We start from the raw sequence: 25,217 nt of genomic DNA, 5'->3' as shown, positions 1-25,217 counted from the left end.
TACCTTATCTGTTCAGCATGAGTTTTCTTCAGCTGTTCTCTTTCTGAATTTGGCTCCCTTGAAGATTAACCCCAGTGAAAACAAGCGTCTTTCGTTCTCAAACCGGGGTTATTGCCTGGAATTCTCAGCTTTTGCAGCAGGAATGCTTCAGCCAGGAAACAGGTCCTTCTCCCAGCTCTGCCAAATCCCGACTCTCCTCCCCCTCTCTTCAAACTCCCCCAGCAAAACTCTCATCACTGCCTCTAGCATGATACTTGCTATGACGCTGCTCCAATCAGAAATCAATCATGCCATCTCCTCCCTCACTACACAATGGCTCATTTCTACAGTAATTATTTGCAACCAACTGATTTCCTGTTCCTTCAAGCCCTTTTGCTTCCTGTAGTTATGTGGACAGAGCAGCAGAGAAAAAGAAAAAAATGAATGTGCGTTTAAAAGTTCACTTTCAGAGTAGGCCTAATTCTGCAGTGGAGACACATTTTTATTAGTGGGTTATGTTAAATGCAGTTTTATTAGTCAGGTTATTTATTAATAATGTTAGTTATTAATTATCAAATGTGTCTCTTGCACCATAGGCATTTCAGGTGAAAAATAGTGTGCATTTTTGAGTGTGCACGTGTGCTTTTAACTGTAAAAATAGATTTGCATCTTATATGTTAAAATTGTTTTTGACTGAATAGCCTGTCTTTACTTATATGTCCATGTTAATCTGGCAACACATATAGCAATGCACCACACCCATGTGGTGGTGCTGCATCAAAAATCAAAAAACAATTGCTACCTATGCAGTAGTGCTGTACTCTGTGCTGTAACACGCCAAATATCCTTACAGAACCCACACTATGTTTTCTTGAGACAATAGATCTGTTTTCAAAATATGGAAAAAACGGGTCAAAATGTATTCCAGGTTCAGGGTGTTCATGGTGTTATATTGATAAGCTAATTTGGAAAGGCAAACAGGGAATAGATTGCTATGAGTCTGGTTGACTATTTTTTTAGGAAAGAAGCAATGCTTATAGAGAACCTAATCTCCAACCTTGGCAGGGTGCTAATGGCAGGTCTTACCCACGCTACATTGTCCATTACTGTGGAGAATATGGGACATCACTCGGAAGAAGCCACCCTGCTGGCAACGATAAACTGCTACCAAAATGTGCCCCAAAGAAGGTGACCAGCTAGGGAAAAAAGCAAAGGGAAACATTCTCCACAGATCAGTAGATATGAAGCAGGTAGTTCATAGATGGCGTGATCGTGAGGCTGACTGGGTGAACAGCAGGAAAATAGGGCAGCGAAGAGCAGCATCAGGGCACCAACCAACGGAGATGAAGACAAGGGAAGAGGAGGAAAGTAACAGCTGTGGAGGAGCACGAGCAGAATCGGAATAGAATGGAGAGGAGCAATCACAACAGAGGAAAATCACAGTTGTGAGGTAGGCACAAACTTCCAAACATGGAAAGGAAGAGGCCAAACAATGCTCAATAAGACACAAGATGATTAAACGCCTGCTGCCTTTTATTTTGGATGTACTGCCATGTCGCTTCTAAGTTCGAATCAGAGGTGAATAATTGACATCTTTGGAAAGGCGGAACACGGAGCAGCGGCCGCTCTGTTGGAAGGGACATTGTGCAGAATGATGCAGATCTATGTGATTTCATCTAAAGTATTACTGAGAATCCCATTGCATCAAATTTTTCTAGACACATTTCACTGAAAATAAATGCCGGGGGAGGTGCTCCGGACCCCTCCCCATAACCCCCACCTTAACTTACACCAAAACCCAATCCCATATCTATATTTGCAGTGAAACGTGTTTTTATAAATGCGACGAAATGGGATTCACATCAATGGTTTGGGATGTAATGGGTGTATACGGAGTGATGCCACCGCCATTGTCTGGAACATGGTAAACCAGCATCGGGTTGACTGGAGCCATGGATGCCTCTGAACGTCCATTGCTGCAAGGAAAGCAGGTCAGGTGTAATACAGAGTGTTAAGGCTTCATGAAAAATGTATTGTTGTTTGATTAAACAGACTATTAAACTGAATCCTTTTATCCATCGAATAGCATTCTCAGCAGTTGGTTTCTGTTAATACAAGGGATAAGACACACACCCAAGTCACGCTAAATTAGCATAATGTGCACAGAAAATGCATTTAAATTGGGCTAGGGAAACACATTACTGCTTTAACTTTGAAACCTTTTGTCAAATTAAAAAAACTGAGGGATATTTAAAAAAACACAGAGCACATACACATAACAATGATATATTAAAATGTACTTTTTACCAATAGATTCACATATTGTAATCACTCCCTAAGGCCTCAGATGGCAGAATTGCAATAGTTCAGTGTGCCAATGAAAGCAAGGAAGAAAGCCCAGTGGGTGTAAGTGAAGGGAACCTATTATAGGCTCTTGTCAATTCAAACAGTTCACCTAAAATGATGCTGCATGGGTGGAGTTTGCTGGGTATTTAAACTCAAATACCTAGGCCGGAGGGAGAGTATTAAAATCACTGAAAAAAAGGGAGCCCATTTGACAGGAGAACAGCTGATGGATTCCAACTGGAAGCAGCTGATGGAAAATCTATTTAGAAGGACCTTTTTGAGATGGCACTGAACGCAGAGGCCTTTCTGAAGACAGAACCATGCTATCCAAGAGGACCTCTGGGAGCAGGTCAACAGACTGAAAGGAAAAGCTTACCTGTCAGTGCTGCCGAAAGCCAATATATGTCCCTGCCTGTCCTGGGCCTTTGAAAGATCAACTAAAAGTGAGTACAATGGTCCCACAGTAGTTAGATACATTTCCCAAGAATTAATTTAAGCCCAGATAGTAATTAAAACAAAATTTGGGGACCAACTTTAGAAGCTGTGTCAATGAAAGGGAGAATATAATGCAATGTGTATGTTTTTTGTGATTAATAAATACAATGTAAAGCCTGGGTAGCTTCATCAGGATAAGGCTGTGTTCCAGCAATTTGGGATCTATGAAAGTTGCAGACACCATGAATTGAAATGTGAAATGACAAGCCTTTGTGACTGGTGTCTGTTATAGATAATCAAATAATTGAAATCGATATCCACTGAACACATCGGACAGGGGTGTTTGTAAGAGTGAACCTGATTTCTTGAGATTAGTGATAGAGTTAGGCCATATTGGTCGTATGTGAAGTAAGTTGGATTTCATTAACACAATGGTTGGTCCAGAATCTGGAAAAACCTGATGGTTTTCAATGATCTCGAGAAAGTATTTCAGTCATCTCAATTGCTACCTTATGTTCTAAAGTACAAATAAAGGAAGAAGTTATTATTTGTAGAAATAGTTGACAATACACATGACCGATAAAGATCAATAAAAGGAGAAACCTTGTTAAATATAAAAGCTTTTATTAATATAAATAATATTCATCTGCAACAAGGGCTTTCTCTATATCCAACTTGATTAGTACATTTCAAAGTTGGCACCATTCCAATATTGGTTAACAATAATAATCCCTAAATGGCATTTTGTTTCAAGACACCTCAGTTGCAATGGCGAATATTTTCAAATATTTTTCAAAGGTCGTAACAAATCCTATCATCGATCAAATGCAAGAAGATTGTTATTACAATATTGATGATATGGGAACAGTGACTCAGTATTCTCGAGAAGGGAAGAAATATATGGTATCCACCCTGTGCACCTATGGGATGGACGCTGTTACCTGTGATACTTTTGGGATTGACATAATGTTACCAGTAACTACATCGATACTAAGGAGTCATTCATCCAGGTTGATAGCATAAATCGAGATCTTTCCACCCAACTTGAAGATACTTTAGAAATTGCTACTCCAGAAATATTCCCAGGTTTCCATCAGATAGTCGAAGCTCGGATCAGTCTGGCTGATGCCTGGGAAACAGATGAACAAAGACAACAACTGAGACAAGAGTTCCTGGATTTTCAGAAATGTTTCTTTGTTGACTCATATGACTGTCATCTCTTCATTATTTACAATACTTACAACCCCAATATGGCGCAAGATTTGTAAGACAGAACAAATTTATTTGTATTTATTCATTGGGTATTTATAATGCACCTATACAGCAAAATGGTGTTTCAATGCGTGTCAAGACAAGGGAGGGGAGGTACAGGGGAAAAATCAAATATAATAACTTTCCTACTAAGTCTTGAGGTATTCGGAGTGTGCAAGTGCTGAAACCGAAAGAGGGAAGGGGAAGTGTAGGTTGGGATGAACAGGGGAAGATAGACAAACAGTGACGTTCCTACTAGGTCTTGAGACAATTCTGAGCGTGCAAGTGCAGTAACAGAAAGAGGGGTTAGGGGGAGGAGGGGAAGTGTAGGTTGGGATGAACAGGGGAAGAAGACAAACAGTGATGTTCCTACTAGGTATGATAATATATGATAAGTCATTTATAACGTGCCTTTACATAAGTGTTTCCAGGCACAACACGAAAGGGGAGGGCAGATATACGGAGGACAAAACAAACAATCTTACTAGGCCTTGTGTCATTCACATCATACAAGTGTGAGACAAAAGTGCCAGGGGGAGGAAGGGAGAGTGGAATTGTAGTGGGGAGGGAAGGTGGCACTGCAATCAGGGAAGCAATGGTCTGAGTCAGTGCAGCCAGGGCAATACGGCTCTTGGTAAGTGCAAGGAGGCAAAGGATGTAGGGCTACAGATACAGCCCCTAAGTGTGCAGTAGGCCTGGAGTCAGTGCAGGGGCTACTAGTCAATGGGGGCCTGGTACCCGTGAGACTCGGAGGGTAGCCAGGCAGCCAGTCAGTGCAGCATACAGGTTGGTCAGCAGGGGAGAGAGAGAGAGAAAGCAGAAGCGAAGAGGAAGGTCTTGAGCTGCTTCCGTAACTTCAGGTGGTCCGGCTCAAGTTTGAGAGGGCAGGAGGCCATTCCAGAGGGAGTGCACCTGCAGAGGAGAGAGATCTACCCTCTTCCCAGAGAAGCGTCAGAGAGAGTTCGAGGTGGCTGAGCAAAGGGCTCGAGAAGGAAGGTATTTAGGAAGAGAGAGTTGGGTGTAGGTCTTAAAACAATTCAGAGTGTGCAAGTGCATTAACAGAAGAGGGGAGAGGCAGAGGAGGGGAAGTGTAGGTTGGGGATGAACAGAGGAAGAGAGACAAACAGTAACGTTCCTACTAGGTCGTGCGACAATTCAGAGCTTGCAAGTGCCCTAACAGAAACAGGGGAGAGGGGCAGGAGGGGAAGTGTAGGTTGGGGATGAACAGGGAAAGAGAGACAAACAGTAACATTGCTACTAGGTTGTGAGACAATATGGAGCGTGCAAGTGCAGTAACAGAAATGAGGGATGGGTAGATTAGGGGTAGGGGCAGATTAGGGGAGGGGTAGATTAGGTTGGGGATGAACAGTGGAAGAGAGACAAACAGTAACATTGCTACTAGGTCATGAGCAGCCAATTCAAAGCATACAAGTGCAGTAGCAGATAGAGGGGGAGGAGGGGAAGTGCAGGTTGGAGAGGAAGGGGTAGCAAACAGGAGGGGGAGATGGGAAGGGTACAATAACTGCAAGTGAACAGGTTCAAACACAGCATAAGACTGGAATGGGGAAGGACATTGGAGTGGGTGCAACATTTGGGAAAATCCTCACCCTATGGTGTGGGGGGCTACATCAAATTACACAGGAACATGAGGACTGCCTCACCTCATGGGCAGGGCGCCTACATCCAATATGCAGGTAAGATGGGTAAGATGCAACATTAGGATGTGTGCACATATTGGGAAAGCCTCACCACATTGTTATGGGTCTACATCAATAGGCAAGTGTCAATTAGGTGGTAACAAGAAGGTTAAGTACGGAACACAGTGCAAGTCTGTGAGTGTCTATCCAGGTGATAACGGGGATGTTTAGTACATATTGCAGCACAGGGCTGAGAGTGACAATCCACCGTAATAGGCATGAAAGTTCAGTATACAGCAGGTCCAGCGGAAGCAGCAGTGACAACGTGAGTGCACAGATTGAAGAAACCTTGCCACATGGTGCTTGGGGCTGGAATGCTGGTGAAATAGGTGCACAGCAATGATTGGGTAGGAGTAAAGACCTCTTGGCCCACCCTGGCCGGGACAGGCCCAGACAGGATGCAGTAGGGCCCTAAACTGAGGCCAGGGCCGGCTTTGCCTGCTTACTCCCCTATTGACGAGAAAATAAACAAAGGACCCTCCAATCTGCAACCTGCGCAGGTGGGTTTGCCAGCAGCATGTCCCTAGTAGAAACTATGGAGGCCGAAGCAGCCATGCTGGAAGGGAGCCAATGCTTCAAGAACATAATAGTAGGGTGCACCCCACATACCTCTAGTGTAGTAATAGCTGCATCTTGTCGGTTGTAGATGTTGAGTGGATGACCTCTGGATAGTATGCAGGCCCAGACAGGATGCTGCATGGCCCTTAACTGAGGCATTTACGGGGCCCGATTTGCTTGCCTGCTCACCTAGCATCCATGGAATTACACACAGATTATCAAAAATGTGGAATTCCCTGGGATAGTAATTTGGTAACCCAATACTAGGAGTTGTAAAATCCAATAGGCAATGAAAACTCTGTGCAGTCCTAGGAAAACTGGATAAGAGGGTGTATATGTCAAGGTGGCCTCTCCCTTATACCAATCAGGGACTTGAATAGATCCAATGTTCTAGGGCATACTCAGCTCTCAATATGCCCAATTGATGTTGGACTGTCTTGATGCTCCATTAACAGCAATACAATTCTTCCTAAACCTTTTGGGGGCAGCAGTGTCTGTGGACTTGTACACCATTTAGATACATTAATAGGTGAAATTCATTCAGTGTAATTATACATATAGCAATGCCTGATGTTGTAAACAGACGGATTTTAGCATATGTAGATGACCTATTCATAAAATATAACTGTGGAAGATCACTTGGTGGAGATCTGTCACTTGTTAACAGAATCAAAGACTACATTTACAAAGTGTGTCTTCAGAAAACACAGTGACAAAGAACCAAAGTAAACCTTCTAGGACATGAGATCATACCCGTGGGATATAATCCTTCAGAAACTGAAGGTTATGGCTTTACTGTAGTTCAAGAATTCCGCAAATCAATGTGAGTCAAGAACTCTATTAGGATTAACTAACTATAGTCCTAAATTAATAGAGACATAAACAGAGATTACCTAGCCATAGTCAAGGCATTATTAAAGCTAGGTGCGAAGTTGCAGGTGGCGAGAACCACAAATAGATGCTACAAAACAACTGAAAGGAAGTCTCTCCTAAGATCCCTGCTTGCCTTATCCTATTTAAAAACAAGGAGTTTTTCATAGAAACAGGATTTTTTCCGACAACTATTTAGCTGTGGTCTTGTATGAGAACACCACCAGGTCAATAGGATAATATCAAATGCAAGTAAGACATTAATCCCTTTTAATGAATGGGAAAAAGCACTCTTGACAATGCTGTAGTCATTGGAAAACTACAATCCATTGATCCATGGGGAACATACCATAGTTGAGACCTCCCACCAGCCTCTGCATTATCTGCCGAGTGACCAACGATGGACTGTAAAAGTCTCTAATTAAAGGATTTCTATGCAAAGCTACTCTGTAGAGATCAGATAAGGCCAACATAATGAGTCTGATGACTCAAGAATAAACAGATCTGCATGACTATATTGAGGATAACTGTTTAGAAGATGAAGCTTTAAATACAAGGAACAATGGTGTTGTGAGAGTGAACCTGATACCGTGAGAATAGTAATAGTTTGGTGCTGCCTCACAATTTAAAAAAAGTTGTAGAATTCCAGAAGACTAGCCTAAAATGGCCACATCACCAGTACACCTCTTCCAAAGATCTATATTGGCGTTGTGTACATTCCCTTCTAAACAAACAACGGTTCACTATAGGAGTTGGGCAGCAGATATAGTGTTAATACCAGGAAAGAATTACAGGTAAAGAAATTAAGGTCACAGAACTTACCTACCTTGACATTTCAGCGCCATGTTAATTCGGAAACAACACTGCATTTTGAAATTACTACGCAAAACCATGAACCAAAAAATCTGACAATTTTTGGAGGAAACGCCATTACTAGATTAAATTATGGTAGTTTTACTGCGGCTTGAATCCCTCCCAACATGTGAGATTTACTCCAGAGTGCAAATCCTGGCAAATAGAGTCCATTCGAAAACAGGAGGCTGTGCAGCAACCAGCTTTTACAACAAAATCCATTATTTTTTTTAACTATTTTCTGTTTTCCGAGATTGAAATACATGTGCACAATGCCAGGATGCAAGGGCAAGGTTAAGGTGCTAGATATTTGTGTGTTCAAACCCAAATGGAGCTAGGAGGAGCTGCAGGACTGCCAGGTGAGACAATGGCAAGTCAAAACAGTTATGTGGTTTGCTGGTCAGGTTAGAAAAATAAGCCTCCACAGTAGAAACTAAATTAGGAGTGTGATCCAGAACAAAACACTGGGGGCGGGTAAACTGGATGAAGAGAACTGCAAAACGAGGTGGAATGACCTGGAGGGCTGGATTCAATGTCATCTCTTGTCCACCGCTTTGAGGCCATTGTCACTAGAGGTGGCAATGTGAAGTTGTGCAACATTTTACCATTGGAGAAAAAAGTCTCCAGTCTCCTCCACTTGGCCAGGCTGGAGAGCATCAGATCTACAGAGGTGGACGTAGGCAGCCAAGTAGACCCTGTTGAGTACAAATGCGATGTATAGTTTTTATAACATGAGTGCCAAGCCATCATACGGCATTTAATAATGACAATTTGTTATATAATGCTTTACATAGAACTTCTTGTTCTATCCAATCAAAGTTGTTAACCCTGAATGATCCTGTCAAGATGAGAGGATGTGCTAGCGTGGCTGCATTTGTGTATGTGACCTGTCGATCATACACAGACATCAGAGCACCAGGTGACCACTCCGGTGGTGACAGTGCAAGATTGAGCTATCTTAGATGGCTGCGGAGGGTGGTGGTATTAAGAGTTGAAGCCTTGTCTGCATGCCAACTAACGTCCTGGCACATCTCATCCAAGTCAGCCATTAAACCACCTCTTCCTGCACCTCCACCTCTGCATTCTTCAGTGCACAAAGTCACCAACCACAAGCTGCTATGTCACCTATTACTTGCATCACAACCAGCTTGCCAGAAACCTCTCCATCTCCAATGGATACACCCACCACCATCACAATCCTTCCTCCCATCTCGCCCTCTGGAGAGCCTGCCACAACCACCACTACCAACATCCAACCTCCCAACTCACCCTCTGCAGTGCTCACCAGCACCACCAATATCAAACACTCTTCAGTTCACAGATCATCCGCAGGAGTGCAAAAAGCAGGATCAAAAATACATACACCACCACTCACAAGATTCCCCTGCGTGAGAAGGCCATACAGTTCTGTTTATTTCCATTACAATATGGGACTTGTATTTTCCTTAATTTCTAATAAAAAAAACCTACACATCCCAGAATTCAAAGCAAAACACAGGACTGCCCATCCTTCCCATGCATGGCCATGGGAATCCTGAGAGCTCTGCACTACTGAAGTTTGGAGATCACGCCAATATATTCGTTTATTCGGCATTGCTATAGTAAAGGGGCAACTATTGTGCCTGGCTGGGGCCTTCTGTAAACATTTGTAAAATAACTGACTTTACACTTAGCTTGTAAACCTGAGGGAGAGTCAAAGAAGCCTTACTCTGTGCCTTGCCAAAGTATATATAAAAAGAAAATCCATACAATGATCCATTGCCTCCACGTCCTCCTCTTCCTCATCCCAGTCCTTAACTCTAGGAAGGAATCACCTTTCACATCAGGCTCTTATTGCATTTTACTTAACCGCCCCCACATACCTATGACGCAGTACCTGAACATCTCATGGCTGCCCGGCAGCACTATCGTCCCTTATGGTGGACTGCGACTCTGTGCAACGTAGTTTTGCGGCAGTCCCCCACCTGGCTTGGGAATGCCATGGAGTAGGGAGTTCTGACTTGCAGAGGTGAGGAGCCGCCGTGCGATCTCGAGTCAGGGGGGGGCTACTGAGATGTATGGTGTGCCGGATATGCTCCGGGTCTGCCCAGTTGGGAGTGGTTGGATCCAAGAGCAGGCCCAGGATGTTGTCAGGGCAGCTCAGAGAAAGAGTTTGACAGAGGAAAGGTTGTCTCTTTGTTCCCCAGCAATGCAGCAATGCAGCACAGAGGCAGAGCAGATACGCTGGCAAAATAGGGAAGCAGGGAAGACTCCCTGATGTGTGTGGCAGTTGTTGGATACATCATTCTGCACTACACAAAAAGTATTAGTCATGCACATCTTAACTATGTTGATGATTTGTGTGATGCGCATTACAGGCTTAATTGCCCCTTGTCTCGCTCTTAGCATTCTCTCCTAACCTGTGAAGTGAAAGCTACAATGCAGTGTTTGGTTGGGGGGAGGTGTTAACTGGCTGGGGCACAGTCCTTGATTGAATGGTGAGTCTGCATACACAATTGATGTTGCCAGCACCCATATCTTTGGACCTGTAATTTTTGAGGCTCTGCTTGCTGCCATGTTTGACCCTGAAGCAAGAGAGGCACTCTAATCTTGAGCATTATATTAAGTAGTGCTTGCGTGCCGGAGTCAAAGTTTGTGTCATGGGAGTGTTGGTTTCCCTGGGAACAATATTGCCTAGAAACTGCACTGCTGGCCAGAAGAAATACAAAGGGAGACAAGGTTTCTATGTACCTTGTCCACACTTATACCACAGCTTGGCTCAGAGGTGTTTCCGTCAGCAGTGTAAACAGATAAAATAAGACAGTATGGCCCTCATTACGATACCGGCACTAAACCATGGCGCTATTAGCACCATGGTTGGTGCCGGTATCGTAACGTGTCCGCCATGGTGAAATAGGGAAATACCGCCCCATTCCAAGGTTGGCGGGCCGGCATTTCCCCATTTCCCCATGGCCCTTCCCGATTCCCATTTTTGCCCCATAGGGCTCAATGAGACTGGGGAAGGCGGTAAGTACGGTACCGCAAATTGCGGTACCGTACGGGTCCCTACTTTAACGGCTGGTCTAGACCAACCGTTCAGGTCGGGTCCCGCGAAGGGACCTCGTCATAAGGCGCTAAGTGGTTAACGGCGCCGCAGCCTTTTACGGCACCGTTAACCACTTAGCGCCAGGGTTGTAATGAGGCCCTATATCTCTTTCATCTTTCTTTGGACACGTGGGCAGAGGCAAGCTATACCCTCTCTATTGATGTCGGATGTTCAGCGAAAGCTTATGAACAACCACAGAACAGTAAGTGCTAAGATAAAATCAAACACAATGGGCCTCATCACGAGGCTGTCAGTATCCCGGTGGTACTACTGCCGGGATATCGCCAGCGCAAATAGCGATACCGCTTCTCGGTCCAGCGCTATTTGCGCCGGATCACGAGTAGTGGGCTAACGGTCATTTCCCATTACCCATTGAGTCCATTGGACCCATGGGGGTTTATTGGTGCTATTAGCACTGGTGCAATTAGTGCCGGAAGGCTATAGCACCAGAAATGGCCAAAAACAAGCGGAAAGCTGGATTATTACCTCCAGCAATAAGCCTCTAAGTTATGATTCCTGGCTTAATGAAATTTGCACCATCTAAAAATGTGCACCACCTAAATCTCCTACATATCCATCAGCAAACCCCTGAAGAGAGAGGCTCTTCCCCCCAAGACATCATTTCTATTTGGAGAGGCTTCCTAGCAGATTGCAATAGTTGGCTTCAATGATATACTCCTTCCCAAGATCATCAGAATTTCACCTCAATCCCAACTTCCCTCCCCTTTCAGATTTGAGGACATATCATATAAAAAATATTATCAGGTCCTGATGTTCTGTTGGTACCATCAGCGCAGAGGAGCTGTGTGGGGTTAAATTTGGTCCAGATAATGAGGTATTTAGAACAGATAGTATTTAGAAAGTACTGAATTTACTTTAAATTTGCACTGATACTGAAGGCATTGGTAAAGCAGCAGAGATTCCACTAGTACATTGCTGCATAGTTAAATCTGGCTCCACATTCCCATGTATGCTGAATATCTGCATTAAAACATTTCTAACCTTATTGAAAAGCCTATAAAGATGGGTAATACATCATTTCACTCCAACTAGGTCCATGATTCTAGCAGGTATTTTATTTTCACGGATCCTTGCCCTAATGTCGACCAGAAAGCTGCAGTGCTGCAGGTACATACAAAGACAAATTGTACAGGCATCAAAAAACTCTACTTGAATGTTGGCAAACATTTGTGCAAAGCACAGGGATTGAATATTATCTAGCCTGAGAGAACACCAGGCCCAGCGATCCTATGCAGGTGGGGTATGACATGCTCCAACCATCTGTCTGTTCCACAAGCAGGTGGAAACGATGGTAGCAGGAGCTTGGCGGGCCATCGATAGCTGTCTCCCAGAAGCAGACAGCAACACTGTAGTGGGTAAACAGAAGTGAGATGCTGGTGGTGGAAACAGATTATTTATTTATTTTCATTTGAAAGTCAAAGCAGATGAAAGCTGGCATTCCCCACAATTACAGTGAAATAACCAAATAAGAGACACTAATGGACACAAACCCATAGGGAATGAGACCAGGACTAACTGCAACTCAGGTAAAAGATAAGTCTTTATATAAAGTTAAAATGGGGCATGCAGAGGACTCTGCTACTCCGAGAGCGCTCTGCCCAAACAACGTGAAATACCCATTATATTACAAAAACACGTCATCTATGACGTGTGTTATAGGGGGTACAAACAGTAACGTTCATTGGGCAAAGGGGACTAGTCAGTATGTTTCATATAGGGATGGTGCTTCAGGATTGGTCAGCTTCAGATTGTAAATTCTTGGAGCACGTCGGTCAGCTGGGCTCATCTAGCAGGGGTGCGCGGTCAGACGATGTCCACATCGCTGTAATTAATTCTAGATAACATTTGCCCTTTTGGCCACACATATCTAAGCATTATTCATAAATCTCAATATACAATATATATCATTAGACTTTTGACCTAAACAATAAAAAATAAGAGTACATGGGTCCAGGTGTCTTATCCAACACAGTATTTCAAAAGCACATTAATCAAGTATCTCCTTGGATCTACTGCGGGTGTTTTACCCTTTGTTAGTATGAGAAAAATATATGGCCACATGGGATTAGTGATAGGGGCTGAACTAGAGTTGCAGACAGACGAGGGGCATGTAAATGTTACATCAAAGAGGTGCGGGGTTAGGGTGTTTGTGGTCTATATTTCTTTAGAAGGGGTCTGCTAGTGCACAGGCAGATTTGTGGAGATGGATGGTTTTTTCCAGGACCAGGCTTCGGCCTGGTCACGCACAGGGCAGTGATGTAAAAGGAAGAGGAGAGATACAATGTTTAGCTCGTTACACTTCACGCCCAAGCTTCCGTGAGAACAGGACAGCTGTGGGGAAAGCAGAGGGGAGGAGGTGGGGGGTTGGCGCGCTGGCTGTGCGCAGAAAATGAAGGGGATAGGTGCAGGCCTGCATTCAGCTTTTACATGCAGCCTACTAGAAAATGGAGTATTGCGGCTCATAGGCCATGCACGGTTATGGGTCATTCAATGGTAACCTCACATCTTGGCCAGAGGTGCGCTATCAACCGCAGAATGAGTGTATCATGTGCGTTGTTAGAAATGAAGGGGGGCCTGGGAGAATCTTCCTCCCTTACATTCCCCCCTTTCGTTACTTAAGTAACAAATACTGCAACTCTACGAAACAGTTTTGTTCTGCTTCCTCACCCACTGCTTTGTCCCAAGCAGGGGTTCCCTTTCTTGGCATCCAGGCCCACCATACCGACCTAAGGCTCTCCCCTGCCCGTGCAATACATCTGGGGTACAAGTCATGTAGATACAGCCCCTGTCTCCCTCTAAATCTACCCATACTTCATCGTACCATTCTAATTCCTGGGGTTCCTTAATTGTGTTGTGCCAGAACGGATCTACAATGTACCCAGTGTTATATATAGCAGTCATTATATATTTTGGTCTGAATCTTCTCCTGTTTGGACCTGGGCTTCATGTGTTACCTGTATTACTCCTGCTGTGTTGCCCATTGTCACCATCATCATTGCACTGTTACGAATAGACTTTGCAAAACACCTGAGTCCCAATTGGCACACACAAAAAATGAGCATGAAGAAGACGATGATGGGTAACAGTAACTTCACGGTCATTCCAAGCCATGATGGTACCCACTCGACTACGTTGTCGAACCATGTGCTGGACTGAACTCCTCCTTCTTCCTTTATTCTTTCTCCAAGATTATGCACTGCTGCTATCACATGTGATAGTGTCCCATTGGCCGCATCGGCAGAGGGTACGAAGGTGCAGCATGCGCTCCCGATTTTTCGGCAAACACCGCTGTCCATTGCAGTTAGAAGGTCCAGGACGTAGCAGTTCTGCATGGTCATCCGCCATAGCGCTCTCAATTCCACCTTGATAACATTGAATCATTCTTCTGTGTCGTTGGCTAGCTGGATGTGTTCCCAGCGGGTTGTCTGGATCCATTTTGCATTTGCTCTAGCTTGGATGCTTGGAACGAGGGACGCGAAAAATGTTTCTGCTGGAGTAAATAACTTAAGCTTGTCAGGGATTTGCACCAAAATTTCAGAGGATTCTGCTGAGCTATAGTTTGATGACCTCCATTTTCTGGATACTGTGCTTTGTAGCTGCTCTTTGGATAGAACGTTGTATGCAGGTTCTACGGTCGTTGACAGGGGTGCCTGGGACATTGTTGATGGCACCCTCTCCCCCCAGATGTGGCTTTCTAGTATCACCATCAGGGCTGAGTGCAGCGTTGCCAGAGTGCAGGTGCCCCTCCATGACTGCAGAAGGTGCAAATCCACCTGTTTGCCGCATATCCAGTAAGTGTCCATTAATACTGCTGTTCCTTATTTCATGTCTGGAATGATGCGAGTTTTGCTACATTTTTTATTTGTTCCTAAGGGCACTTTCCCTTCTCTGTGGAAACACAGTTCGTATGATATTTCACGTTGCACCTTGATCGGTTTCTAAAGAGTCGTTACCCACGTTAGTTTGGCGATGTGCTGAGACCAGATTGGAATGCATGTGCTTAAAATCCATTGTAGCTTCTCGCCCGACAGTCCTCACAAAGCCTCTGCCTTACAGGTTACTTGTTCCTCCTGCCACTTTTTGTCAAAAAACATTGTCCCTTGGATCACGAAAAAAGGTTCCTTGATGCAGATTACTCCTTGTGGCTTGTTGTTGCAGGTTTTTGCGTTCTGCAGCATCTGTAGTGTAACAGTGTGTGATTGATAGGTGCTTTTAATTTGATACAGTGCAAGGTGGATTAGACACTGGGCCTCTGCAATAGGTGCCTCCTGTGATAACAACACTTCAGGGGTCCCTGAGGCATGGGGAATCAAGGAGCACACATAGCACCTTTTGTTGGTAACTTGCTTTGCCATTGTGCTCATGTCTGCGCACCATTTGTTGGACTGATCTGGGTGTTGTGGGTCTTCTATTGTATCTAAACCTAAACCATGATATTCAGCATAGCTTTTCCATCCAACCCCCCTTTTCCGCCTCCTGCTCCACCCTGGACCATTTTGAAATTCTACTAATTTCTAGTATTGGATTGGGAATATTCCAGGTATTAACTTCGCTCCCCTCTCATCACATTGCTGTCCACCTTTTTTACCATAAGCCAGGGCGGGGGTTTGTGTTTTATCATTTATATAATTGCCGCTTGAGGTAGCTTGTGTGGTTGTATAGAGATCATCATATGGCAATGTAAAAGCATAAGGGTTGGGATCATTAATTTCATACACGTTAAATTCAGGCTCATAATACTCAGCTATCAAATAGTTCAACAGTGGGGCTCAGACAGTTTTATTCGTGTGTAGAGTAGTGAGGTTTGTAGGAACATTGTGAGCCCATATTAGCTTAAAACCGTCCCATACTAAGTGGGATCCTTCTTGTATCAGTTTCCCTCCTCCTCCCCCCTCTTTCATATCAATACATATGAAAGATATTGCCCAGTATAATGCTAAGCCAAACAATAGCATAAAAAAACAGAATTGCAGAGAAACAAAGGCCGCACTCGAAAGACTACATCCTAGTGTTGCTAACATTTCTCCTATTACTATCTATTTTGGAGTCGCTGGCATTGAGGGCCCTCGTTTCTGCAATCTCTGTAACTACAGAGTGAGATGCAATTGGGTTAAGCACACGCTGCACATTTAACTTCACGTTGCATTTATTGTCATGGAAGTACTTTTTATGTAATCACCTTCATTTTATTGTATTCATGTTTACCATATTATTAGAGAAAAAGAGAGAAAGAAACTGAGAGAGTGAGCAGGAGAAAGAAAGAGAAAGAGAGACTGAGGGAGGGAGAAAGTAAGATAAAGAGAGTAAAAAACAGAAAGCAGAATGGCAGAAATATGCATTTTTGCATTTTGCGAGTACCATTACATTTTATATACATTTTTTTCTTTGTTCTATGTACACCTTTTTCTTCCATTTGTGGCTGTTCACTTTTCATTTTATTTCTCTTTTTCATCAGGCTCTGTATAATTTCTCTGCCTCATTATTAAGCTATGTTTGCGTTGTTCTTTCCTCAACATTCCCTTCTCCTTCCATTACAATGCTATCATATGCTTTTCGCACGTCCGATAGATGGATCCAGTATTTCAGTCCATTTACTATCAGCGCAGTAGGAGTATAATATATAACCTCATATGGGCCATGAAATTGTGGGGCATTCCATCGCCGTACAAAACTGCGGACATACACCCTCTCCCTAGGCATGAGTTGTACACTTGGGCTATCTCCTGCCGGAGTTACTGGGGGTCATTACGACCCAGGCGGTAAGTACACCAACTTTACCACCATGGTGTAAACTATGTTTACACCATGGTGGATGGCAGATTTACCGCCCCATTCCAAGGTGAGTGGGGCGGTAAATCCCCATTTCCCATTTACCCTTCCCCATTTCTGCCCCATAGGGCATAATGGGAGTGGGGAAGGTGCTAATTACGGCACCGTAAATTACGGTGCCGTAATTAGCACCAAGGCGGTTTAGCGCCATGGATTTTAACGGCTGCTAAAAGCAGCCGTTAAAATTGGAATCAGGCGTTAAGGGTTAACGACGGCGTTAACCCTTAACGCCTGAGTTGTAATGAGGCCCACTGTGTCACTTTCACTTTCCTGTGTAAATGGCAGAGCTATTTGCTTTGCTATTATCCTAGCTGCTCGAGTCAACTTCCTTAGGTAATCTTGGAACTCTTCACCCAGTCCGTGGCTGTTCTGTGTGCATCTGATATTCTCCTTAGTGGTGATATTGCGGTGTGCCTGCGCATCAATGTCACTATTTCATGGGGTGACAAGTGGTGGTCTTTGTTAGGCTGGTTTCTCAATTCAAACAGGGCCAATGGCAAGCAGTACACCCAGTTTTTCTTTAGGGTGTGATACAGTTTTCACAATCTGCTTTTAAGGAGTCTGTTGATTTTTTTCCACAACCCTGTTAGCTTGCGGGTGAGAAATCAAACACAGTTTGTGTTTTATCCCCAGCAGCGCAGTCACTGCTTTAAATAAGTCCACAGGGTGCAGGTTTAGGGGGCTTGTTGTCTATATTTCTTTAGAAAGGGTCTGCTAGTGCAGAGGCAGATTTGTGAAGATGGATTCTTTTTCCTAGACCAGGCTCCGGCTCGGACTCCCACAGGGCAGTGATGTAAAAGGAAGAGGAGAGATAAAATGTTTAGCTTATTGCACTTTGCGCCCAAACTTCCGTGAGAACGAGACAGCAGTGGGGAATACAGAGGGAAGGAGGTGAGTCGTTAGCACACTGGCTGTGCATGGAGAATGAAGGGGAGAGGTGCAGGCCTGCATTCAGCTTTTACATGTGGCCTACTAGAAAATGGAGTTGGTAGCTAACACAAAATGGAGTCTTGCGGCTCATAGTCCATGCACAGTTATGGGTCATTCAATGGTAACCTCACATCTTGGATAGAGGTGTACTGTCAACTGCATAATGAGAATATCATGTGCATTGTTATGAATCAAAGGGGGCCTGGGAGACCCTTCCTCCCTTACACAGAGTATAAAACATATTCCCATGCACAATTATGTGAACAGCAGAGTTTTTAGGGATCTCCTAAATGCCCAGTACGATTGTTTAGCTCTCAAGGCAGAGGGGTGTGAATTCCACTGTTTTGCTTCGGTACAACGTCCTTTCATCGCAGGATGCTTTTTCTTGGGGGTTTTTACAGTGATTTTTTTAACAAAAAAACTCATCTAATTTTTAGGGGGGTTAAACAAATATATATTTGGGGGGTGGGTGTTTGATAATACCAAAAACATTAAAGGGGATGAGGGTTAGGGGGAAACCCCCCAAAAATAAAACATAAAAAATTCAATTTTGTTTTTTCCCTAAAAAAATCCACGGGAAAAACCCCTGCAAAAAACATCCCACCATCAGATTTTGACCATTTAAATCTTGCTGGTACGAGTGTGTTAGTACAAGCCAATCTTCAGGCCTGTTGGGTTGGTCTCTGATGATTTTCTGATTCAGGCAGGAATGAGCTGAGTTGGAGAGGCATCTATGTGTAATGGATAATGTCTTGAATATGATTTGTTCTCGGATCGGAAGCCAGTGAGCATATTTTCTTGCTGCTGAGATATACTCCTGTCTCGGAATCTTGAGAGCAGCTTGCATGTCTTTATTCTGGATCACCTGTAGCTTCTGGATGTTATGAGAGGAGGTGCCACTAAACAAGGCATTGCAATAATGAAGTCTTGCCCTATGATAGCTCATGCGATAGTAATGCAACTGTCCGGCGAGAGGAAGGATCTGGAGACATTGATCAGTTTTGTCATGTATGCGGAGGATGAAGCAATTGCATTCACTTCGCGCTTGAGTAAAAGAGCAGCATCAAGATATACTCCCAGGATACAGTAATTTGGATACCATCAATATTGACATTCTTGATCACCGCTGGCGGCCCTACCAGGAGGAGCTCTGTCTTTTTGTCATTCAGACAAAGGCAGTGGATGGCCATCCAGGCCTGGATCTTCATGTACACTTTGTTTAGTGAGCAAGTGTCATCAGGATAGTTGCTAGACAAGGGTGAGAGGATTTGAGTATCATCAGCATAGTTGCTGTAGGATATGCCAATAGAGTCTAGTAAATCGAATTGAGCGACTGGATGGTCTTCCACAAATGTTGTATTGCAACAGTTGTGGAACCCCCATGCCTCCAGAGATCCTTCCTTTTAAGGGGTTGCTTAGGTTGAGCATCCTCTCTTCCTTCTGATAATCCATTCTGCATTTGCTCCTTGAATGTTCCTATTGCTGCATGGCATCTTCTTGTGGCTTCGACCACCGTAAATAGTGGCCATAGATAAATCCCTTGTCCTCTACCTCCAGCAGTATCAGAGTGTCATTGATGGGGGTAGGTCCTGACATCATATCACATTTCCTTCATGTCCTCATTCAATTCACCTTAAAACTGACAATCTTTATCTTCCAGAAATCACTGAAAAACACGTGTTCGCCAGCAGACATTCGCCGCCATGACCCAGACCTTTGCAATGCAAACTAACTTTTTTTCTAGAAACCTTGTAGAACACCATTGACCTCATCTGCTTTCATATATATGCGGAAGTCAGCACTTTACAGCACTATAGACTGTCCATTTGCACAATCCTGGGTTGTCCCCCAGTAACTTTTAATTATGGAATTAACATTTTTATACATCATATCCTATGTGTATTTTCGAAACTTAAGGGCCGATTTACAAAAAGGTGTTAACATGGGAAAGTCCCATTGAAAACATGTTCGTAAATCAGGCCGTTAGGTTCTTTCATTAAAAGAACTGAAGATTAACTTTAAATGAAAAGGCTAGCTACCCATCTTACAAGTCTTAAAAGGGGTGTTGCGTGCACGCACATTTTGTCAGATCAGAGTACAATATGTCTGTGACTAGGCTCCGCCTCCAGGAAATGTGTTCTATGATGAAATGCAAAAGGTGGGTTTTTTTAAGCAATAGTGTCCTTGTGATTAAAGGTCTGTGGAGTCCTGCTAGTGGGTGCCTTGCAATATTGGTGACCTCAGATATATAGGTAAAAACAGAAATCATCAGTGAGGGATCACAAATATGAGATTCTAACTATGCGCCTCATTACGAGTCCGGTGGTAACCCTGCCCGTGCTACCGGCGTGTTGCCACCGGACCCGTGTCATTTTACCGGAACCTAGCTTGCCGATGCCACCGGGACATTACAAGTTCTGTCAGATCAGCAAGCTAGGTGCCAGTAAATGCTGTACCCCATTCCGGTGGAGTCCCAAAGGACTCCACGGGAATGGGTTCACGAAGTGCTGGCACCATTGCTAACAGGAAGAGTCTGTCTACCATGGCCCCTGCGCCCGGCAGGGTCAGACCTGTCTAGTGCAGCGGCCCCTGCAGGAAAACATTAATTTTCTGGTCCGGAAACACGGGTGCTGGTGGGTTTACCCTTGTTTCCAGACTGGCAAAGTCATAATGAGGCCCAATATCACTTAATAAATATGCTAGATTCTGCTAAGTCTTGGGTGGGGACATGACAAACGCTTTTCTGTTGGGAAGGGTGTTGCATGCATGCTGTCACCCACCTTTTCAATCCATTCATCAATGAATTTGCCTTTGAAGCAGACACATTACAGCCCTGTGCACCAAGCCTTCTGAGACATGGGCCTCATTACGAGGTTGGAGGTAGCCTTGCCGGTAAAACTGGGTAATTGCCCTTTCGCGAGTGCCGGAATCGGTGCATTCCCATTCCCATTTGAGCCCCATAGTGCTCAATGGGATTGGGGACATCGAATGCACCGTTGCATCCGACTTGCTGTGCTCGCGGGTGCCGCTCTGCCCGCGAGGGCAGACCTGGTGGGCTGACAGGCACCGGCAAGCACAGCTCGTAGTATGGCGGTACAGTAGCAACGGTGCCGGAAGCGCTACCGGCACCGTTGTTACCTTACCGCCATACTTATAATGAGGCCCACAGTATCCTGCTAGTCGGATTTAGTATTTAAAATGCTGTGGTGTCTATGCTTATGAGGTTACAGAAGCTGGCAGATACTTTTGCAGAAATTTGTAGAATAAAGGGCTTTGCGATAAGGATCACTAAAACCAAGTATATGGCGCTTCATTGCCAGCAGCATCTGGAAGTCAATTTCCTAGTCTCTGTGTGGCAGATTGAGAGAGCTGATACTTTTGATAATTTGGGTGTCTGCGTCCCAAAAAAAAGATAGGTGGGAGGAGATTCAGCAATGCAGACTTACCTTGCCAGATGAGCAGGGGCAACCTAAATTCACTGATCTCTGTCGAGGCAGAGTAGTGTCATCAACCATCGAGATTTATAAGGTACACGCTCGATCGGAAGCCCTTTACAGGGAAGAAGAGTGGGGACTAACTAGAATTGAAAATAGCAATTGAAAAAACGTATTGGCCCTACCCTACGTCATGTCCACCACTCTGCTTATGTTGAAAGTAGGTTTAGCGAGAAGTGAACTCACTCAAGCAATAACAAATCTGGTAATTTATGATATGATATGATATGATATGATATGATATGATATGATATGATATGATGTGGCATTTATAAGGCACTTGTACACAAGTGTTTTCTAGGCACAACAAGACAAGGAGGGGGAAACAACGGGAGGACAAAGTAACAATCTTGCAAGGCCTGGTGTCATTCCGATCATGCAAGTACAGAGAAGAGGGAAGAGGACAAGTGCCAGGGGGGAGGGGAAGGGGATGTGCAATTAACTCACAAGTGCAGCCAGCAAGTGGCTCGTGAGTGCAGAGAGAAGGGACTGCAGAGTTGCAGATACAGACCCTTAAGTGCTGGGGAGCCCGGAGGCAGTGCAAGGGCAACTGGACATGCAGGAGCCTGGACCCGAGTTCAGAGGGTGACCAGGTGACCAGTGTGTAGAGCAGTCAGGTGCAGCCTTATACTTGATGAAGCCCTACACTTACTAAAACGTCATCTTAAGTCATTAGGGTCAGCAAAGTTCAGGCACCAGCATGCCCTAATGACAACCAGAAATAAGGAGGAGATCAAGCAATCACAGCAGGACTGGGTAGTGAGAAGCATGTCAAGTAGAGCCAGAGATTTCAGGGGGGTGATGACAAAGCTCGATATCAAACTCTATAAAGCTTCTGGACCCTACCTGTGCTTGAGAGAACCAGTTTGTCAAAGTCAGGTCAGGCATCCTTCCTATCACAGAATTGATATCCTTGTTGGCTCCCAGAAACTGAGATGAGCAGTGGAGTAACTATGCACAAAATGTTGGGGAGGAGTGGGCGGTTGTCATGCCGTCTTAATGAAAGGGGCCCCTGTCAAATGAGTGGGGTGAAATGGTGTGTCACTAAAGTTGGGGGTGGTTGAGGGGACAAACACCCTTCCCCCCCTAAAATTACGCCCCTGGAGGTGAGTGTATATATTGAACAGCTATGAGAGAAACCCTTTCTCGTTTTGTATACATAAGCCCTTCACATGACAGACTGACAGAGAAAACACTGGATTAAACCACTCCTTGATAATATAAGCCTTTTCTGTGGCCAATCCTTCCAGACCCATGTAATATGTGCCCTGACAAATTGTTTGAGGGATGCAATGGTAAGAAGAAGAAATCACCTGCAATCCCTCGAAACATTTGGCTGTTGTAAAGTGTGGGGCTTCTGCACATAAATCGTGTTTTATTGAAGCAATAGAACCCCAGGAGGGTGGCATTAGAGGTCTGGTAATGAGGCATTACCAGACCAGTAATTCCCCCCATCCGAGGGTTCTATTGCTAATAGTACCCCAGCATTTCGTATGGAAGGGGTCTAATAACTTTTTTTTCTCGAGCTGAGAAACGTTATTAAAACCGTTTCTCGACTTGAGAAAGAAACGGTATTGAAACCATTTCTCGACTTGAGAAAGAAAAAAACAAAAAATAAAAGGCCACCAGCCATCTGCCAGAATGGGCTACACGTAGTCCCTTCTCTCTTTCCAATGCGGCCATTGAAATTAATGGAAAAAAATAAACAGAGAAAATGGCCGCCATGGAAAGTGAGAAGGGCCTACAGTGAAGGGGCAGGACGATGGCAGACTCCGGCTCCGAGCAGGCTTGGAGCGAGGTCTTTCCCTGTGTGGTAGGGACCCCGTTCCAAGCCTCCTCATTGGCTGGGGTGCCACCACACCCCTCTCGCTGGGTACTAATCTGCAGTAGGGACATCTTTTCATTCTGTATGATAAGAGCTGGGTTTCTGCACATGACCTGTCTTTGTATACAAAACTATTCGCTCTTCTGATTATGCATGACAATATTATTTCCCTTTGACTCTTTGAGTTGCAGATGCTTGAAAGAATGTTTTAGTCACGGTTTCGTCATTTTATTTTTAAGGTCGTAACCTATCGAACTTGTGTGACAGGAGCTTTTAATCTGAAATATCTTAATAGCATATGTGTGATTTTATGTGCAGCATCCGAAAGAAAGCAATTTTTGACTTTAGTAAGTATTGCATATATTCTTCCATCTTTCTCTGTGTACCTTCAGTAATGTCAACCTGTCTCAAATTAGGGTGTCCTTTTTCAGTGTGATTGCCTGCACTTCTCCGGCAAGACGCACCTCCAAGAATTCTTACAGTTTCCTTCAAGTTGTTTTTGCTGCTCAGTGTGTACCATACATTCCCGTCTATAGGATGCATTTAGGCCAAGTGCCGATGAAAGGGGAGGCCTAGTGCATGGATGTAAGGATTAAGGAGCAGAAGGCTAAATCCAGGCTCATAGAGGCTGGATGCTAGAAAAGTGCAAACCCTGTGTTGGGGTGAGTCTGACAAGCTAGAGAAAGGCTAGTAAATAATGTATTTAAAAATGCAACTTGATTCGCCTTGCCATGTGTGAATGGCAAATTAAAGTTGTACTTTGATGTACATACACATAGGCAATGAAGCAAATGGTGTGTGTACCTGGGCATATACAGCAAGAAGGCTATTTTAAGCATTATGCAAGAACACTGCATGTCAATGACTGTTGGGTCTAGCTAAAGAGAGCTTTAGCTTTTTGCTACAGCTCTTGCAGCAGCAGGTAGATAGGCCTAAGTGGCACTCATCTGCCCCATCATGTTGAAAGCTATGCTATTTAGTTGGCTATTTTGTAGAAGCTAGCTCAACTTTCATGGTTGGTAAGAGTGTTTCAATGCTGCTTTTAAGAGCATTTCTTTCCATACTGCTTCAAACAGGAATGTTATTTTTTTTGCTTTCTTGCTGCATTTCATTGTTTTTGCTAATAATAGAATTCATGTTTTTTGAGGCATCATTGTTTATGTTATTTGTTCTTAATAGAACTTGCCTTTCTTTCTCTATTACTGCCACTTTTAGTGTGTATAAGGAATGTAATACCTAGTGGCTCAATAGCTAATGAGCAGCTGTTCCATGATGCATGACTTTCCATGGCTCCTTATGCCTCAACTAAAGCAATGTTTTCACAGCTCCCATCTTGGAATGGTAGGACCTGTCTGACTGTTGCATTGTTTACATGCTGTGTCAGATCAAGGATAATTTGTCTATTCAGTGTGCTTTTTCCTTATGCGCGATAACTTTGAGCGGTGTCCTGCAATGAAGTCATATTTTACAGCGAATAGAGCCCTGCTTCATATTATAGGAGAATAGTTCCGCTTACAGGTTAGTGCTTACTGCGAAAAAGGGCAATTGCTGTGGGTAAAGAAAGGGGGGAGGTAGCTGGGTGTGCCTCATTCTTTTGGGAGAAACTTGTGAGAAAGCAGTGTCTTATTGAAATAATTGGTGTCCATGGGTATGAAAATGAACCCCATATCTAGTTGCTTTCTGGAGCATGCATGAGAGCTTCTTGTCAGAGATTATTAGAAGCAGAATGTCTCACTGCAAACAGTTATGAAGTGGGAGAATTGGGAATTGCCTTCGATGTCAAATCTCAAGCATTGCTAAAGCCAGTAGGCCTGGCTCTGTAAGTGTAGATGATAACCTGCTTTTGTTCTGCTGCAGCTTTGCAAGAAATTGTACCCTTCTTTACGATTAGAAAGTCAGACCTACTGGCTTTGCTAATTCTTGTTTTTGTTTTATTTCTACTAAGCAGCTGTGTGATATGTGTGCTGCCCTTTTAGTTTTATGTTTACTGACAAAACAAAGAAAACACTTGCTTGCATGAAGCAAAGAGCTCCCCTGCAGCTGTT

Source organism: Ambystoma mexicanum, chromosome 7q, assembly GCF_040938575.1.
Source record: "Ambystoma mexicanum isolate Mex_15411 chromosome 7q, UKY_AmexF1_1, whole genome shotgun sequence".
Lineage (NCBI taxonomy): Eukaryota > Metazoa > Chordata > Amphibia > Caudata > Ambystomatidae > Ambystoma > Ambystoma mexicanum.
The sequence above is the reverse complement of the archived record's forward strand: the minus strand, read 5'-3'. Positions refer to the sequence as shown.